Here is a 16625-nt window from a genome sequence, read left to right as displayed (position 1 = left end):
TCCATAAACATCCTCTTTGGCCTTCCTCTTTTCCTGTTGCCTGGCATCTCCATCCCTAGCTAGCACCCTTTTCTCAATATACCCAGCATCTCTCCTCTACACACGTCCGAACCAATGCAAGCTCACCTCCCTAACTTTGTCTCAAAACCATTCAACCTGAGCTGACCCTGTAATGTACTTGTTCCTAATCCTGTCCATTCTTGTCACACCCAATGCAAATCTTAACATCTTTAACTCTGCTACCTCCATCTCTGTCTCCTGTCTTTTTGTCAGTGCTTCCATCTCCATCCCATACAACATAGCTGGTCTCACTATTGTCTTGTTGACCTTCCCTTTCTCTCTTGTTCACACTTTTCTCTACCCACTCTACCCTGCATGTACACTCTTTTTCACCTCTCTTCGACACTCCTCATTACTCTGTACTGTTGATTCCAAGTATTTAAACTCATCCACCTTCGCCAACTCCTCTGACCTCTCTCTCATTTACACATATATTCTGTCTTGGTCCTACTGACCTTCATTCCTGTCCTATCTAGAGCATATCTCCATCCTTCCAGGGTCTCCTCAACCTCCTTCTCCCTACTCTTATTATAGAACACAATGTCATCTGGAAACATCATAGTCCATGGGGACTCCAGTCTAATCTCCCTTGTCAACCTGTCCATTACCATTGCAAATAAGAAAGGGCTCAGAGCAGATCTCTGATGTAATCCCTCCTCCACATTGAATGCATTTGTTACTCCTACCTCAGACCTCATCACTGTCTTGTACATATCCTGTACCACCCTTACATACCCTTACATACATTCTGCCACTCCTAACTTCTTCATACAATAACACAACTTTTCTCTAGGCACCCTATCATATGCTTTCTCTAGGTCCACAAAGACACAATAAATCTCCTTTTGACCTTCTCTGTACTACTCCATCAACACCCTCAGAGTAAACATCGCATCAGTAGTGCTCTTTCTCGACCTAAAACCATGCTGCTGCTCATTAATCCTTACCTCCCTTCTTCACCAGCTTCAACTACTCTTTCCTTTATTTAATGCTGTGGCTGATCAATTTTATCTCTCTGTATTTACTACTGTTATGCACGTCACCCTTATTTTTAAAAATCAATACTTGTACACTTCTTCTCCACTCCAAAGGGATCCTGTCACTTTCCCAGATTGCATCAAAATTCTGGTTAAAAACCGCCATCTCTCCTAAATACCTCCATGCTTTCACGGGTATGTCATCTGGACAAACAGCCTTACCATTCTTCATCCTCTTCATAGCTGTCCTTACTTCCTTTTTGATAATCTGTTGCATTTCCTGGTTCACTTTATCCACATCATCCAACCTTCTCTCTCTGTCATTCTCTTCATTCATCAACCTCTCAAAGTACTATTTCCATCTGTTCAATGCACTCCCGTCACTTGTATGTTTCCATTATTATCCTTTATCACCTTAACCTGCTGCGCATCTTTCCCAAATTGGTCCTTCTGTCTAGCTAATCAATACAGGTTCTTTTCTTCCTCCTTAGTGTCGACCTTCTCATACAACTCATCAAATGCCTTATCTTTACCCTTCGCCACCTCTCGCTTCACCTTACACCTTATCTCCTTGTACTCCTGTCTACTTTCTTCATCTCTCGACTATCCCATTTCTTCTTCTCCAACCTATTCCTCTGGATAATCTCCTGTACTTCCTCATTCCACCACCAGGCTTCTTTGTCCTCCCTATTCTGTCCAGATATTACACCAAGTACCCTTTTAGCTATCTGTCTTACCACTTCTGCTGTAGATGCCCAGCTATCTGGCACCTCTACACTGCCAACCACTGGCTGTCTTACTTCCACCTTGAACTCCACCTTACAGTCTTCCTTTTTCAATTTCCACCATTTGATCTTTGACTCTGTCCTTATTCTCCTCCTCTTTTTGATATCCAACATCATCCTACAGACCACCATCCTATGCTGCTTAACTGCGCTTTCCCCTGCCAACACTTTGTAGTCTCCAATCTCCTTCAAACCGATTCTCCTGCATAGGATATAATCCATCTGTGTGCATCTTCCTCCACTCTTGTACATCACCCTGTGTTCCTCCCTTTTCTTAAAATATGTATTCACCACAGCCATTCTTTTCACAAAAGCCACTACCATGTGACCTTCTGCATTTCTCTCCTTGACACCATACCTACCCATCATCTCCTCATTCCCTCTGAGTACTTCACCAACACATACATTGAAATCTGTTCCAATCACTACTCTCTCTCTACTACTTCATTCAACTTACTATAGAAATATTCTTTCTCATCCATCACCCAACTTGAGGGGAATATGCTCTAATAACATTCATCATCACACCTTCAACTTTCAGCTTTAATCAACACTCAGTCTGACACACTTAACATACTGTTCCTTCAGGATAATCCCTACCCCGTTTCTCCTCCCATCCACACCATGGTAGAACAATTTGAACCCACCTCTGATACACCTGCCTTACTCCCCTTCCGCTTCCATCTGGTCTCTTGCACACACAATATATCAACCTTCCTTCTCTCCTCATATCAGCTAACTCTCTCCTGTTTTCCAGTCATACTGCCAACATATAAAGTTCCTACCCTCACGTCCACTCTCTTAACCTTCCTCTTCTCCTCCTGCCTCCAGACACACCTTTTTCGTCTTCTTCTCTTTTGGCCAACAGCAGACCAATTTCCCCCAGCACTCTGTTGGTTAACAGTACTAGTGGCAGCTGTTGTTAATCAGGAGCTTGACTAATCCAGTATGGAAATTTGTATTGTTGTCCGTATATTGATTTGGCAAAATTTTACACCGGATGCCCTTACTGACGTAACCCTCCCCATTTATCCGGGCTTGGAACCAGCATACCAGTGCATCCCTGTGGCTGGGCTGGAAAGCCCCCACCTATTTTCCCAAAAATATCAAAACACTTTTAAGCATCTTTCACGTGTACACACCAAAAGGTCATCTTCCAGGTTTTCTTAAAGTAAGTAATACCACTCCAGGCTGATGGGGGCACTGTTGTTAACAGTCTTCTCTCATTCTTCTGTAATAGCCTCGAGAAACCACTCCTTGAGGTCACCAAGATGTAGGCAGCTAAAGGTTCTCAGCATATAAATGGAGACTGGATGGTGTCTCATTTTGATGTTGACCTGGCTTCTGTGCTAATCCAAGCCAGAAATTACACCCCTGTAAAAATATCCAATTGAAAGGACTTATCTTTGATATGAAACACACATTGAGTGCTTGAATTTCATTATTTTTTTGCTTTTGTTGAGATTAAATGTTTTTTTTTCCCAGTTGGCACCACAAGCAGCCTTCTTTTGTCCTGCATCATCATATTGCCCCACTACACAATAAAATGTCCATTAATCTTTGCTTTCTCCTTGATATAAAGCAGTTTATTCATCAATTATCAAATTAGGAAACTGTTTAATAAGAATATTTCTACGAATTGCCTGTGTTGAAATGTGATAGGGAACCTGAACAAAGGCTCACCTCTCAGCACAATGGACTAATTTTACAGCAAAATAATGTTTATGGTAAAAAAAAAAAAGAAAGAAATTGCTGTGCATTTCCAGTTTTTATTTTTTGCTTCCTTTTTGGAGAATTTTTCCAGATCGCATAGATACTTATAAATGCAACCACTTAAGAAGAGTGTCGTGCCGAAGAGAACAAAGACCAAGACTAGCAGGAGGCAGCTCAGGTGCACAGACACTAACAGCATGATTTTCAGAATTGTTTTCAGATGAGTATTGGATAAAAGGTACCTTATAGCAGCAAGAAAAAGTCAAGATACCAAATTTGTGGCATTTAAAAAAAGGGCAATTGTTGCAAAAAATCAGATAAATCAAACCTGTCAAAGCTAAGATAAAAGGATTGACTATATTAGATTTATTATCATATACTATATTGAACCCAGCCATAGGGGATGCACAAGCCAGTGTGTTTCTTCGTGCCATTCCCAAGCCCGGATAAATGGGAAGGGTTATGTCAGTAAAGGCATCCGGTGTATAATTTCAGCAAATCAATATGCGGACAACAATACAAATTTCCATACCAGATTGGTCGAGCCCCGGGTTAACAACAATCAGTACTGTTAGCCAACAGGGTGCTGGCGGAAATTGGGCTACTGTTGGCCGAAGAAGGAGAAGAAGAGGGGGGGAGACGTTTCCGGAGGCAGGAGGAGAGGAGGAAGGTAAAGAGAGTGGAACTAAGGGTAGGAACTTTGAATGTTGGCGGTGTGACTGGTAAGGGGAAAGAGTTAGCAGATATGATGGAGAAAAGGAAGGTTGATATATTGTGCATGCAAGAGACTAAATGGAAGGGGAGTAAGGGAACAAAGGATACGAGGAGGTGATGAGTAGGTATGGTGTCAAGGAGAGTAATGAAAAAGGTCAGATGATAGTGGATTTTGCCAAAACAATGGACATGGCTGTGGTGAATACGTATTTTAAGAAGAGGGAGGAACATAGGGTGACCTACAAGAGTGGAAGAAGATGCATACAGGTGGATTACATCCTATGCAGAAGAGTCAATCTGAAGGAGATTGAAGACTGCAAAGTGGTGTCTAGGGAAAGTGTAGTTAAGCAGCATAGGATGGTGGTCTGTAGGATGACATTGGAGATCAAGAAGTGGAAGAGAGTGAGGGCAGAGCCAAGGATCAAATGTTGGAAGTTGAAAAAGGAAGACTGTAAGGTTGAGTTTAGGTAGGAGGAGAGACAGGCACTGGGTGGCAGTGAAGAGTTACCAGACAGTTGAGCAACTAGATGTAGTAAGGATGACAGCAAGAAGGCTGCTTGGCGTGACGTCTGGACAGAGAAAGGAGGAAAAGGAAACCTGGTGGTTGAAAGGGGAAGTACAGGAGAGTATACAGAAGAAGAGTATGGTGAAGAAGAAGTGGAATAGTCAGAGAGATGCAGAAAGTAGACAAGAGTACAAAGAGATAAGACGCAAGGTGAAGCAAGAGGTGGTGAAGGCTAAAGAAAAGGCATATGATGAGTTGTATGAGAGGTTGGACACTAAGGAGGGAAAAAAAAGACCTGTGCCGAGTGGCTAGACAGAGGGACCGCGCTGGAAAAGATGTGTGCAGCAGGTTAGGGTGATAAAGGATAAAGATAGAATCGTACTTACAAGCTAGGAGAGTGTGTTGAGCAGATGGAAAGAGTACTTTGAGAGGCTGATGAATGAAGAGAATGAGAGAGGAGAAGGTTGGATGATGTGGAGATAGTGAATCAGGAAGTGCAACGGATTACCAAGGAGGAAGTAAGGACAGCTATGAAGAGGATAGAAAATGGAAAGGCAGTTGGTGCAGATGACATACCTGTGGAAGCATGGAAGTGTTATAGGGAGATGGCAGTGGCATTTTTAACCAGATTGTTTAATGGAATCTGGGAAAGTGAGAGGATGCCTGAAGAGTGGTGGAGAAATGTATTGGTGCCGATATTTAAGAATAAGGGGGATGTTCAGGAGTGTAGTAACTACAGGGGGATAAAATTGATGAGCCACAGCATGAAATTATGGGAAAGAGTAGTGGAAGGTAGATTAAGAAGTGAGGTGATGATTAGTGAGCAGCAGTATGGTTTCCTGCCAAGAAAGAGCACCACAAATACGATGTTCGCTCTGAGGATGTTGATGGATAAGAATAGAGAAGGCCAGAAGGAGTTGTATTGTGTCTTTGTGGGCCTGGAGAAAGCATATGACAGGTTGCCCCAAGAGGAGCTGTGGTATTGTTTGAGGAAGTTGGGAGTGGCAGAGAAGTATGTAAGAGTTGTACAGGATATGTACAAGGGAAGTGTGACAGTGGTGAGGTCTGTGGTAGGAGTGACAGATGCATTCAAGCTGGAGGTGGGATTACATCAGGGATTGGCTCTAAGCCCTTTCTTATTTGCAATGGTGATGCACAGGTTGGCAGACGAGATTAGACAGGAGTCCCTGTGGACTATGATGTTTGCTGATGACATTGTGATCTGTAGCGATAGTAGGGAGCAGATTAAAGAGACCCTGGAGAGGTTGAGATATGCTCTGGAGAGTAGAGGAATGAAGGTCAGTAGGAACAAGACAGAATACATGTGTGTAGATGAGAAGGAGGTCAGTGGAATGGTGAGGATGCAGGGAGTAGAGTTGATGAAGGCGGATGAGTTTAAATACTTGGGATCAACAATACAGAGCAATGGGAATTGTGGAAGAGAAGTGAAGAAGAGAGTGGAATGGGTGGAAAATGTGTCAGGAGTAATTTGTGACAGACAGGTATCATCAAGAGTGAAAGGGACGGTCTACAGGACAGTAGTGAAACCAGCTATGTTTATATGGGTTGGAGACGGTGGCACTGACCAGAAAGCAGGAGACAGAGCTGGAGGTGGCAGAATTAAAGATGCTAAAATTTGCACTGGGTGTGACGAGAATGGACAGGATTAGAAATGAATACATTAGAGGATCAGCTCAAGTTGGACGGTTGCATTGAGGCAAGGTTGTATTGGTTTGGTCATGTGCAGAGGAGTGATGCTGAGTATATTGGGAAGAGGATGTTAAGGATAGAGCTGCCAGGGAAGAGGAAAAGAGGAAGGCCTAAGAGGAGGTTTGTGGATATGGTGAGAGAGGACATGCTGGTGATGGTTGTAATAGAAAAAGATGATCCACTGTGGCAACTCCTAACAGGAGCAGCCAGAAGAAGAAGATCACATACTACTGTATATTGAAATTTAAAGTGCAATTAGCTCTCATGTTAATGAAAATCTTTCACATCAATATATAATTACATTTGATGTGTTTTAACAATTGTTCACTTTTTCTTTTAAAGGGAACATTGCAGAACCTATACAATTGTTATGATTAGAACACTGAGCAATAGGAAAAAGACTATTAACCCTTTAAACCAGCAGTACTTAACCTTGCCCTACTCAGGAACTACATTGACAAAAATATATTTTTTGCAAAAGTCGCAATCCAAAAACGCCCCTTTCCTCCCTGAAACCATTATGGATTTGAGAATAAGGATAATATACTGTATGATTTTAAGGGATGGAAAGCACAATGTAATAACTGTAATTTATTATCACTGCAACCACAAATTTCAACATTACTGGCAGTGTTTCACATTATCATTATTAAATGATGCTGTTATGGACTTTGTGATCTGTGTCTACAAATTCAGGTATGGGGACAAACTGTAAAGCTCTGTCTTTGGATAGCGACAATCTGTTTAGATTGAGTTTTCTCATTGAAAGAAATTAATGCAAACTAAGTACCTTGTTGTACTTACTGGAAGCTCGATATAAAGGTACACAGCAATGTTCAGCTGTAGAGCTATCTTTGTGCTGAAACGTAAACTTCTTTTTCTCTGACATTCTTACCACTAAACAAAAACCACAACTTAAGTATGGACAAATAAAGTGACTAATGTGCACAAATGAGAATGAAATAAATTTTTGTTTTTTAAAATTATTTTTTAAAGTTTTTTTTTTCTTAAGTAAGACTTAAAAAAGCCATAACTGGTCTTTGAGAGCCACAGGTTGAGTACCACTGCTTTAAAGGTTTAACACTTGTATAAATTTATTTTTAATATTCATTTATTGAGACTAATATCAATTAAGCATGCAGGTGCCAAGGAAAATGTAAAAAATAAGCAAAAATTAAGCTACTATTTAACAGAATAAAATGTAAACTAAGATATTCATTTACAGTAAAGAAATTAGCAAAACCCAAAAAAGAAGAAAGCAAAAAAAAAAAAACTAGTAAAACTAATGTACCTTAACAAAGTCAATTTGAATCCATATTCATTGGAAAGAAGCTACCAAAAGCTAACTCCAAAGGAGGGAAAGGACCTCCACAAGCCAAGAAGTCTAAATTGAAACAATAATAACAAATCTGAAGTGGAACTTAACAATGGGCAAAGCTATTGCTGAAGTTTCGTACAAATGTGACACAGAACAACAGACATTGAGAGAAGATTGATCAATGCTCCAATGCTAAGATGAGGCCAGCAAAACTCTTAAATAGGGCAGCCTCAAGCGACTGCTCTAACAATTAGCTTACCTGAGCAATTGGGTGGATCTAAAAAGCCAACTATAGGAAAGGAGGAGGACAGGGAATTAACATAACATCAGTTATCTAATGAAAGGAAACTTGAAGGAATCACTTAGCAAAAAGAAATTCATTAACACAATAAAAAAAGGACAACATACTTTGCAAAGAAAAAGAAAACAAATCGAAAACTAAACTAAAGCCAGGGACTGAACCCCAGCAACAACTGAAAAATAATAACAGCCTTTGAGGTTTTAGTGATGTTTTTATGTGCCAATGTACTGGCACTGTCCAGCTTCTTCCCATTTTTCATGCATCTCTTTAAGAATAAACGAGACAATGTACTCTATGAATGTATTTTGAGTTTTGTAGTAAAGTAAGGTAGGTAGGTAGTAAATATTTTTGAAGGTATATTTTTGCTGTCGCAGCACTGCTATTTTATGTATAGGGTGGTCCAGATCTAATTATGCAATTTTCATTACGCTATAACTTATTAAGTGTATTACATAGAAAAACAACCAAGAAATCCCAGACCACCGAGAAGTGTGCGAACTGACAAAACGAACAATTATCTTCGCGCCGAACTGGAATCCTCACCACATAAATCAAAGTCATCCAGACGATCTGGATCTGCACAATTAGATCTGGACCACCCTGTATAGGAGAGCTTGTTGTTGTTATCGATGACCCATGGATGCTATCGTGTGCCAACGATATGTTGGATGGTGCAACATGTGATGTCATTGCCACAATATTATAAAAATAAGCATTGCAGATTTCCTGTGTCAAAGATTCTAGATATTATGTAAAATCTATGCCAGTGTCATTTAGTGAATTCTTTTGACAAGCATTGTTGGTTTACATATTGGAATCTGGAATGGCGATTAATGATTTCCTAGCAATGACCTCTGTAAGTATTTGGCAATAATTTTTTTTCACTCTCCATTTCTTGGTCAGTTTTTACTTTATCCCTGCCATTTTTTCAACTCTGGCAGAAGAGTAGGCTTCTATAGTAGATCTATTACTATTGTGTCTGGTATTGTCAGGGCCTCATTCCTTGCTCCATGATTCATACATTATTTATTTTTCCCTCGGTCATTTTTTTTATTAAATATTGTCAATTCTGAGCTGTGCCTAAGTGGGGCAGAGCTCCATTTAAAGTTATTGTCCTCAGGTCCTGCAGTCATTAGGACCTCAGTCATTTGAGAGAAATAAAAAGTCACTTGTTTTGCTGCAAACTGTGTTCACAGCCTCAATTATAAGAGCTAATTTCTTGGCACCATTAGTATTGTAGTAGCTTGGATTGCTTCAGATTTAGCTTATTTTTCTTTGGCTTGGAATTAGGTCTTAGGATGAGGATAAATAGTGATAGTTTGCTCCCCTCTTGCAGATTTTTGTTTCCTTAGTTATTTAGCTTTTCGCTTGTAGTTACATATAAGGCCTGGTTTGTTAAGAGCTCCTCTGGGCAGAGGTTTGGTTCCTATTGCCTTCTTGTCTTAGATCATTCTTGATAATTTGCTGTTGCCTGTTTATTATCTTTTTTCTGCTCTTCTGTTCTCTACTAATTATTAAAATCTTTGTGACAAGAGTGACAAACTAACTTAACATGTACGTCTTTGTCTTGGTACCTGGAGTACACAAAATAAAATTCAGGCAGACACAGGGGGACCTCCACACTGCTTTTGACTAGGCATTAGATTTGAACAAAGGACGCTATTATATCTGTGAGGCAGAAGCACTAGCCTCTGTGCCTCCAAGCTGTCAATACACAGGGCTTATGATGGAGATAATTTCTATTAATAAAAGAAGTCTGCCAGCAGGACAAATAGACTAACCTTGTCAGAAAGGTAAATAATGAAAATAGTTACCATTGATTTTAAATTCTAATGTATTTTAGATGATTGGAGATACTCATTGGTATTTAAAAAATGTTTCCTATTTTTGATTAGCAAGGAAAGATTTTTTTTTTTAATTCATTCAACATATTTATTTTTTATATTGAAACAAAACTTGGTAGTGATTCAACCCAAAGAGAAGTGAATTGGGTGGTGCTAACTGTCTCTTTCCATAGTTTTTGAATCAAATTTCTACCTTTATATCCTGGATAGTGCTGACAAGTACTACAATACAATGCTTCTGAAAATAAGGAGAACCCATTTACTGGGCCACAACCATTACTATACATTATCAAGCTATTAGTTCATCCCCGTCACCTATAATGTAATGGATATTTTTGGTAATTTATTATGTGCCAGTCTATGGAAAACTATGATAACTGTGACTGACAACATTATAAGGTATATATTGTCCTTAATAGTCAGATGTTTTTCCTTTTTTTTTTAAATTAGATGTCAATTAATCAGCTTTTCTGCTTTATTAACAGTAGAATCCCTGAAGCCTTCGAAAAAAGTCGCAATGCCGGCCACCTTAAATTCCTTCGCACCTCTTAATCAGCGTCTTTGTTTTGCAAATGCAAAAATGCCATTGAAGACTTCCATGTTTAAAAACATTGAGCTGTTGTCTACTGTTCCCTTAAATAAGTAAGGCCTTTTGTGCTGTAGCTCTTCTGCATCATGCGCTGAGCAACCATATTCATCAATGATATAACAATTATTAGTTAGTTTCCTCTTTTCAGTAATATTTGAGAAGAAGGATCAAAGAAGTCCCTCCAGAGTTGGATTGACACAAACTAGTTTTGATCACAAATCATCAAGGTGGTACAGAGAGGTACATGCATCTCATGCAACACTTTTATACTGGGAAAACCAGTTGTCAATTGTAATTCTACAAACACTGCTCATTGTGTTATATTTTTGGTTTCTTTGGTTACATGGAGCTTGCAGTGAAAGGTGCTGCATTTGTGACTTCATATTTGGTAAAAAGCTGTCTGGAGTGATAGAGGTAAACAAGATATGACACTGATATTGAAATCTGACTCTCTTGTTTTTAGGTGTTGGTTAACACTAGAAACCCTGAAGCCTATGAAAAAACGTGATAATCCTGGGCCACCTTAAATTCCTTTGCACCTCTCCATTAGCGTGATTTGTTTTGCAAATGTGTCGATCAGCACAAGCAGTAAGCAGCCTGCTATCCCAAATCCCCCACCGACGCAGCTGAAGTTCTCTCAGCTCAAGTCTCTTTATCTGGGTATGATGTATGTTTTTTGTAGGCTTCAAGGATTCTAGTGTTAAGAAATATAATCCTGCGATTCTTCTGATGTATGATATACAAGGGATGTTCAAAATGTTTCCTCACTTTTATATTTTTGTTGGAAATGGTGAAGGCGGAAGGAGTAATAATTGGTCATTAGAAGGTTGGTAGGACTCAGGGAAAATTACATCGCAAACAAAGGTGACAATTTAGAAAAGTGCTCATAATTTGTTTAATGAATAGAGTTTAAAAAAAAGTGTGGAAACTTTATGAACGTCCCTCCTAGAAAGACTCAATCTAGGAATACAATTAACTTAAGAGTAGTTCCAGTTACAATTGGGATGTGGTCTCCAGGCTTAATTTCATGAATTGCTTTGATGACTGGTAGAAGATACATTATAAATCAACCTTTATTCATGCTTGTATTTACAAAGACCACCTTGTACCTTATGTCTTTCGACAAAAAAATCTTTTAAATTTTCCTCAATCAAATTACCTCTCATAAGTCATGTCTTGTATTTTCTGGTACCTTTATCTTTGCTTTGCTTTAACAAATTGCTCTTCTTCTAAGGTCATTTCCGATGACCCTTGATTTCTTGAGGGGTCATGAGGAAGAGAACTTGAAATAAAAAGGTCTCTTTGTGGCTTCCAGTCCCATTATTATTGTCCTCATCAACCAATGTGCAGTAGGCAGTATTACAGTTATTGTCATCATTTGAGATAATTATTTTATTCAAGTACTTGATTAAATTTCAGTGAACTCATCCTGACTTTCAACAATGTAATTATCTTGTGCCATTTTTTTTAGAAAAAGTGCCTACTTTTTAGGCCATGTTAAAAAAAATTGATAGGCTGGAGCTTGCTCACTGATAGCACTATCTCAGTACAATAGAACATTTGCTCAGTTATAAATTGGCCCACATGTCCATTTACAATATTTAGAAGAAAGGTGTTGTAACAGTGCAACTCATACTGACTAACCAATCAATGTTTCTCGTTTGATGTATTTCTTGCACTAAATGTGTTTCAGAAATTAAATCCTCATGTATAACTGTGGAAACAAGGGAAATGAAAGTTGCACATACAATGGTGTGTGTTGTGACCTTTGTCTAGTAAACAATAGGATCATGAGTGGCAGTCACTTGCTTATTTCATTTACATAAAAAATGTTTATTTACATTGTCATTATTAGCTGGCTAGAAATGGGATTACAGGCAGGAAAAGGCGGTGCAAAATAGGGGTCAGCCTCACCAAGCACCAAAGCCCTGGAAGAGATGGAGGGAGGGCATAGAGGAATCGCAGAGGAGCAAAATATCTCCTCGCTGACAGAGGTCAGCACACGTTCCTGACTCAAGTATGGGACTGTACCTCCATTTTATGTGGTCCGGAAAGAGGTCAGTTGTTTCCTTCCAGCCTATTACCTGGCAAGACACAGTCCCAGAGAGTAGGGGATAAGGACATGTATCATGGCTTAGACACTTCTGAAGTGGCCTGGTGCTTAAATGACTGTAGAAGTGTCTGGGTACAGTTGTTTTTAAGAGCCTAAGGAACTGTGGATTAGAGGCTACAAATATTTGGGCAGGAATGATGGGGTTGTGTAAAGGTCCCCTGGCTAGAAGCTCACTATGGACAGAATCAGAAGATGAGTGTAGACAAACATTCAGCTGATGGGAGAAAGACAGCTCACATTAATAACAGAGACCAGAGGTGAAAGAGGGAGAACCTGAGACATTACTTAATATAGACCAGTGGCCAGTCCACCCTAACAAGGAAGATGGGCTAAAGACCTTAAATTCATCCATCCATTCATCCACCCTCTTCCGCTTATCAGGGGTTGGGTCGTGGGGGCAGCAGTTTAAGCAGGGAGTCCCAGACTGCCCTCTCCCCGGCCACTTCTTCCAGTTCTTCCAGGAGAATCCCAAGGCGTTCCCAGGCCAGCCGGGAGACATAGTCCCTCCAGCATGTCCTGTGTCTTCCCCAGGGCCTCCTCCCGGTTTGACGTGCCCGGGACACCTCACCAGGGAGGCGTCCAGGAGGCATCCTGATCAGATGCCCGAGCCACCTCATCTTACTCCTCTCGATATGGAGGAGTAGCGGCTCTACTCTGAGTTCCTCCCGGATGAATGAGCTTCTCACCCTATCTTTAAGGGAAAACCCAGACACCCTGCGGAGGAAACTCATTTCAGCCGCTTGTCCGGTGGACGAGAGGGTGGCCTCCCTCCGCCTTTGGGTGGGGGGAAGGGTCCTGACTGTTGTTTGTGCGTATGCGCCGAACAGCAGTTTGGAGTACCCACCCTTTTTGGAGTCTCTGGAGGGGGTGCTAGAGGGCGTACCTTCTGGGGACTCCCTCGTACTGCTGGGAGACTACAATGCTCACGTGGGCAATGACAGTGAGACCTGGAAGGGTGTGATTGGGAGGAATGGCCCCCCCAATCTGAACCCACGCGGTGTTTTGTTATTGGACTTCTGTGCTTGTCACAGATTGTCCATAACGAACATCATGTTCAAGCATAGGGGTGTTCATATGTGCACTTGGCACCAGGACACCCTAGGCCTCAGTTCGATGATCAAGTTTGTGGTCGTGTTGTCGGACTTGGGCCATATGCCTTGGACAGTCGGGTGAAGAGAGGGGCGGAGCTGTCAACTGATCACCACCTGGTGGTGAGTTGGCTTTGATGGTGGGGGAAGATGCCGGTCAGGCATGGTAGGCCCAAACGTGTTGTGAGGGTCTGCTGGGAACGACTGGCAGAGTCCCCTGTCAGAAGTAGCTTCAACTCCCACCTTCGGCAGAACTTCGAACACATCCCGAGGGAGGTGGGGGACATTGAGTCCGATTGGGCCATGTTCCGTGACTCTATTGTTGAGGCGGCTGACCGGAGCTGTGGCCGTAAGGTGGTCGGTGCCTGTTGTGGTGGTAAAAAGACCTTAAATTAAATGGTTAATTTTTACTTAGCACTTTCCCTTTTTATTTTAATTATTTTGTTAATAAACAAATTTGTTTTTATACTTGGCTTACTTAGCCACATGTTTAGTAAATTAGTCTGTTGTGATTGTGTCCCCATATTTACAACATGTAAATACAGAATATAGTTGCACTCCCGCGTGTTTATAAAATGAGGTGACTCCAGCTCAGACCAAATTATATGAATATAATGGGGAAAGAAGGTTGCAAAAGTGTTGCAGTACGGGAGACTAAAGACAGAAGTGCTGCATAAGGTTCAACCTGTAATGTCCATACTGGAAAAGGAAAGTTCTTTTCCATACAAGAGAGAACAGTTAGGGCATGGTGACCCAGTGATGTACTGCAGGACATGTCTCAAAATGGAACGGGAGTCCACTTAAAGGAAGCATGAAATCATCTCTCAGCCCTTTGTGTCCTGACATTCAATTTGTGTGGGATTCAATTTGAATTTTGACTGAAATCATTTTTATGGACCCACCCATCTATGTCAGAACCCCCACCCCCTTCAAAAAAACAATATCACTCACACCTTTTAGCTGAAAAATTCCACTTTGTTTCTTAATTTCAAGCACTAATTTATTCTAGATCAGCACCGTAAATGTATACACACTCTCCATTTTAGTGCTAATAAAGGGTCACAGATTTTCAGGCATTAAAGTGTCATGTATTATACAAAGTGAAAGACACATGACATACCATTAAAATATCTAAGGGAATATTAAAGTAGGTTATCTTCATTTGAACCTTTTTATGTTATTACATAGTTCAATGCCTTAACCACTATGCAACACAGCCTACCAAAAACCTTAGCCTATGGTAAAAACCCTGCAAATACAGTATACAGAATAGTACTTATATACATAATACTTCTGATATATTTGATTAACGCATGCCATTATAACTGAGGCCTACTGTCTTATGAAACACAACTTATATCTATCTATCTATCTATCTATCTATCTATCTATCTATCTATCTATCTATCTATCTATCTATCTATTTATTTAAGCATTACAACATCAATAGCAGATCAATAAAAAAGGGATATGTTAATACAAATAATTAATCATCCAAAAATGTTACTGAAAGCTTTGGAATAGTTGAAAGATCTCAAGCTTATGAGAGGTAAATAGTGGAGGCAGCACTTGATTTTCAGTTCTGTAGCTTAGAAGTCATCAGGGTCACAGAGATAATTTGAAAGAAGCAACTAAGGGTTGCCACATTACCCTACATAAAGGAATTTGATTGTATATGGCCAAGATTGCTACTTTTTAATTTTATTAACAAGCTGTCTAGAGCAGTATGCTATGTTGTGAATAAATCTTGATCATACTCAAGAAATACAAAAGGTGAAGGGGAACAGTGTTGTGTATGGTGATAACAAGAAAAATCAAGGTCCATTACTTTTCCCATGAATTATTATATCCCCTTCTATGTCTTGGTTCAGTTATTTTATTATAATTTGACCAAAAACCATTAACTATCATCCCCCTGTTATTTTTGATGTAAAAAACAGGACATAATGGGAGAGGACCAAAAATCAAAGTTTAAACATAAGCAGGGGTCAGGAAGATCAGAAAGGACAAAATGGCCAAAACCTAAAGTGTAAGCAAAACTTTAGGCAAATAATATGTAGCAATGTTTCTGAATATTCATTCTCTTACCCCTCACTAACTCTATTGATCTGTTTTGTTTCAGAAAAAGAATCAAATGCTTAGATACCAAATGCAGAGCCACTGTCTTACATAGACTGACTCAATATGCCAAATGACTGAAAAATGGATACAGCAACCAATATATCAATGGTCATGCAGTAGTAGTCTCAGAATGGTGGTGCCCACAATAAAATAACTATCCAAAATGGCATTATAGGGACATCAATGGCGCAGTGGTAGTGCTGCTGCCTTGCAGTTAGGAGACCCGGGTTCGCTTCCCGGGTCCTCCCTGCGTGGAGTTTGCATGTTCTCCCCGTGTCTGCATGGGTTTCCTCCCACGGTCCAAAGACATGCAGGTTAGGTGGATTGACGATTCTAAATTGGTGTTTGTGTGTGTCCTGCAGTGGGTTGGCACCCTGACTGGTTCCTGCCCTGTGTTAGCTGGGATTGGCTCCAGCAGACCCCGTGACCCTGTGTTCAGATTCAGTGAGTTGGAAGATGGATGGATGGATAATTAACCATATTTCTAATGCCATAACAATGGATTCAAGCTTCCTAACTGATCAACAGGCTAGACAGCCTCTTACAAGGAGCGAAACCTGAGATGTTCACAATATCTCTGCCTTTCATTGCTGTGGTTGCTGTTTCCTTGAGTTTAATGGCAGAAGGTACTCTGATTCATAAAGTCACAATAGATATTTTAAGTGGATTAAACTGAAGAAGGGCATTTACCCTTTTATGTACAACAACACCTGGAGCTTTTGTTGGACAAGAGTGATTTGGGGTCAGGAAGCAGTTCCATCTAAGAGCATTTTTGGGAAGTGAAATA

This window comes from Polypterus senegalus, chromosome 2 (assembly GCF_016835505.1).
Source record: "Polypterus senegalus isolate Bchr_013 chromosome 2, ASM1683550v1, whole genome shotgun sequence".
In the NCBI taxonomy this organism is placed as follows: Eukaryota; Metazoa; Chordata; class Cladistia; order Polypteriformes; family Polypteridae; genus Polypterus; species Polypterus senegalus.
Note: the sequence above shows the minus strand (reverse complement) of the source record.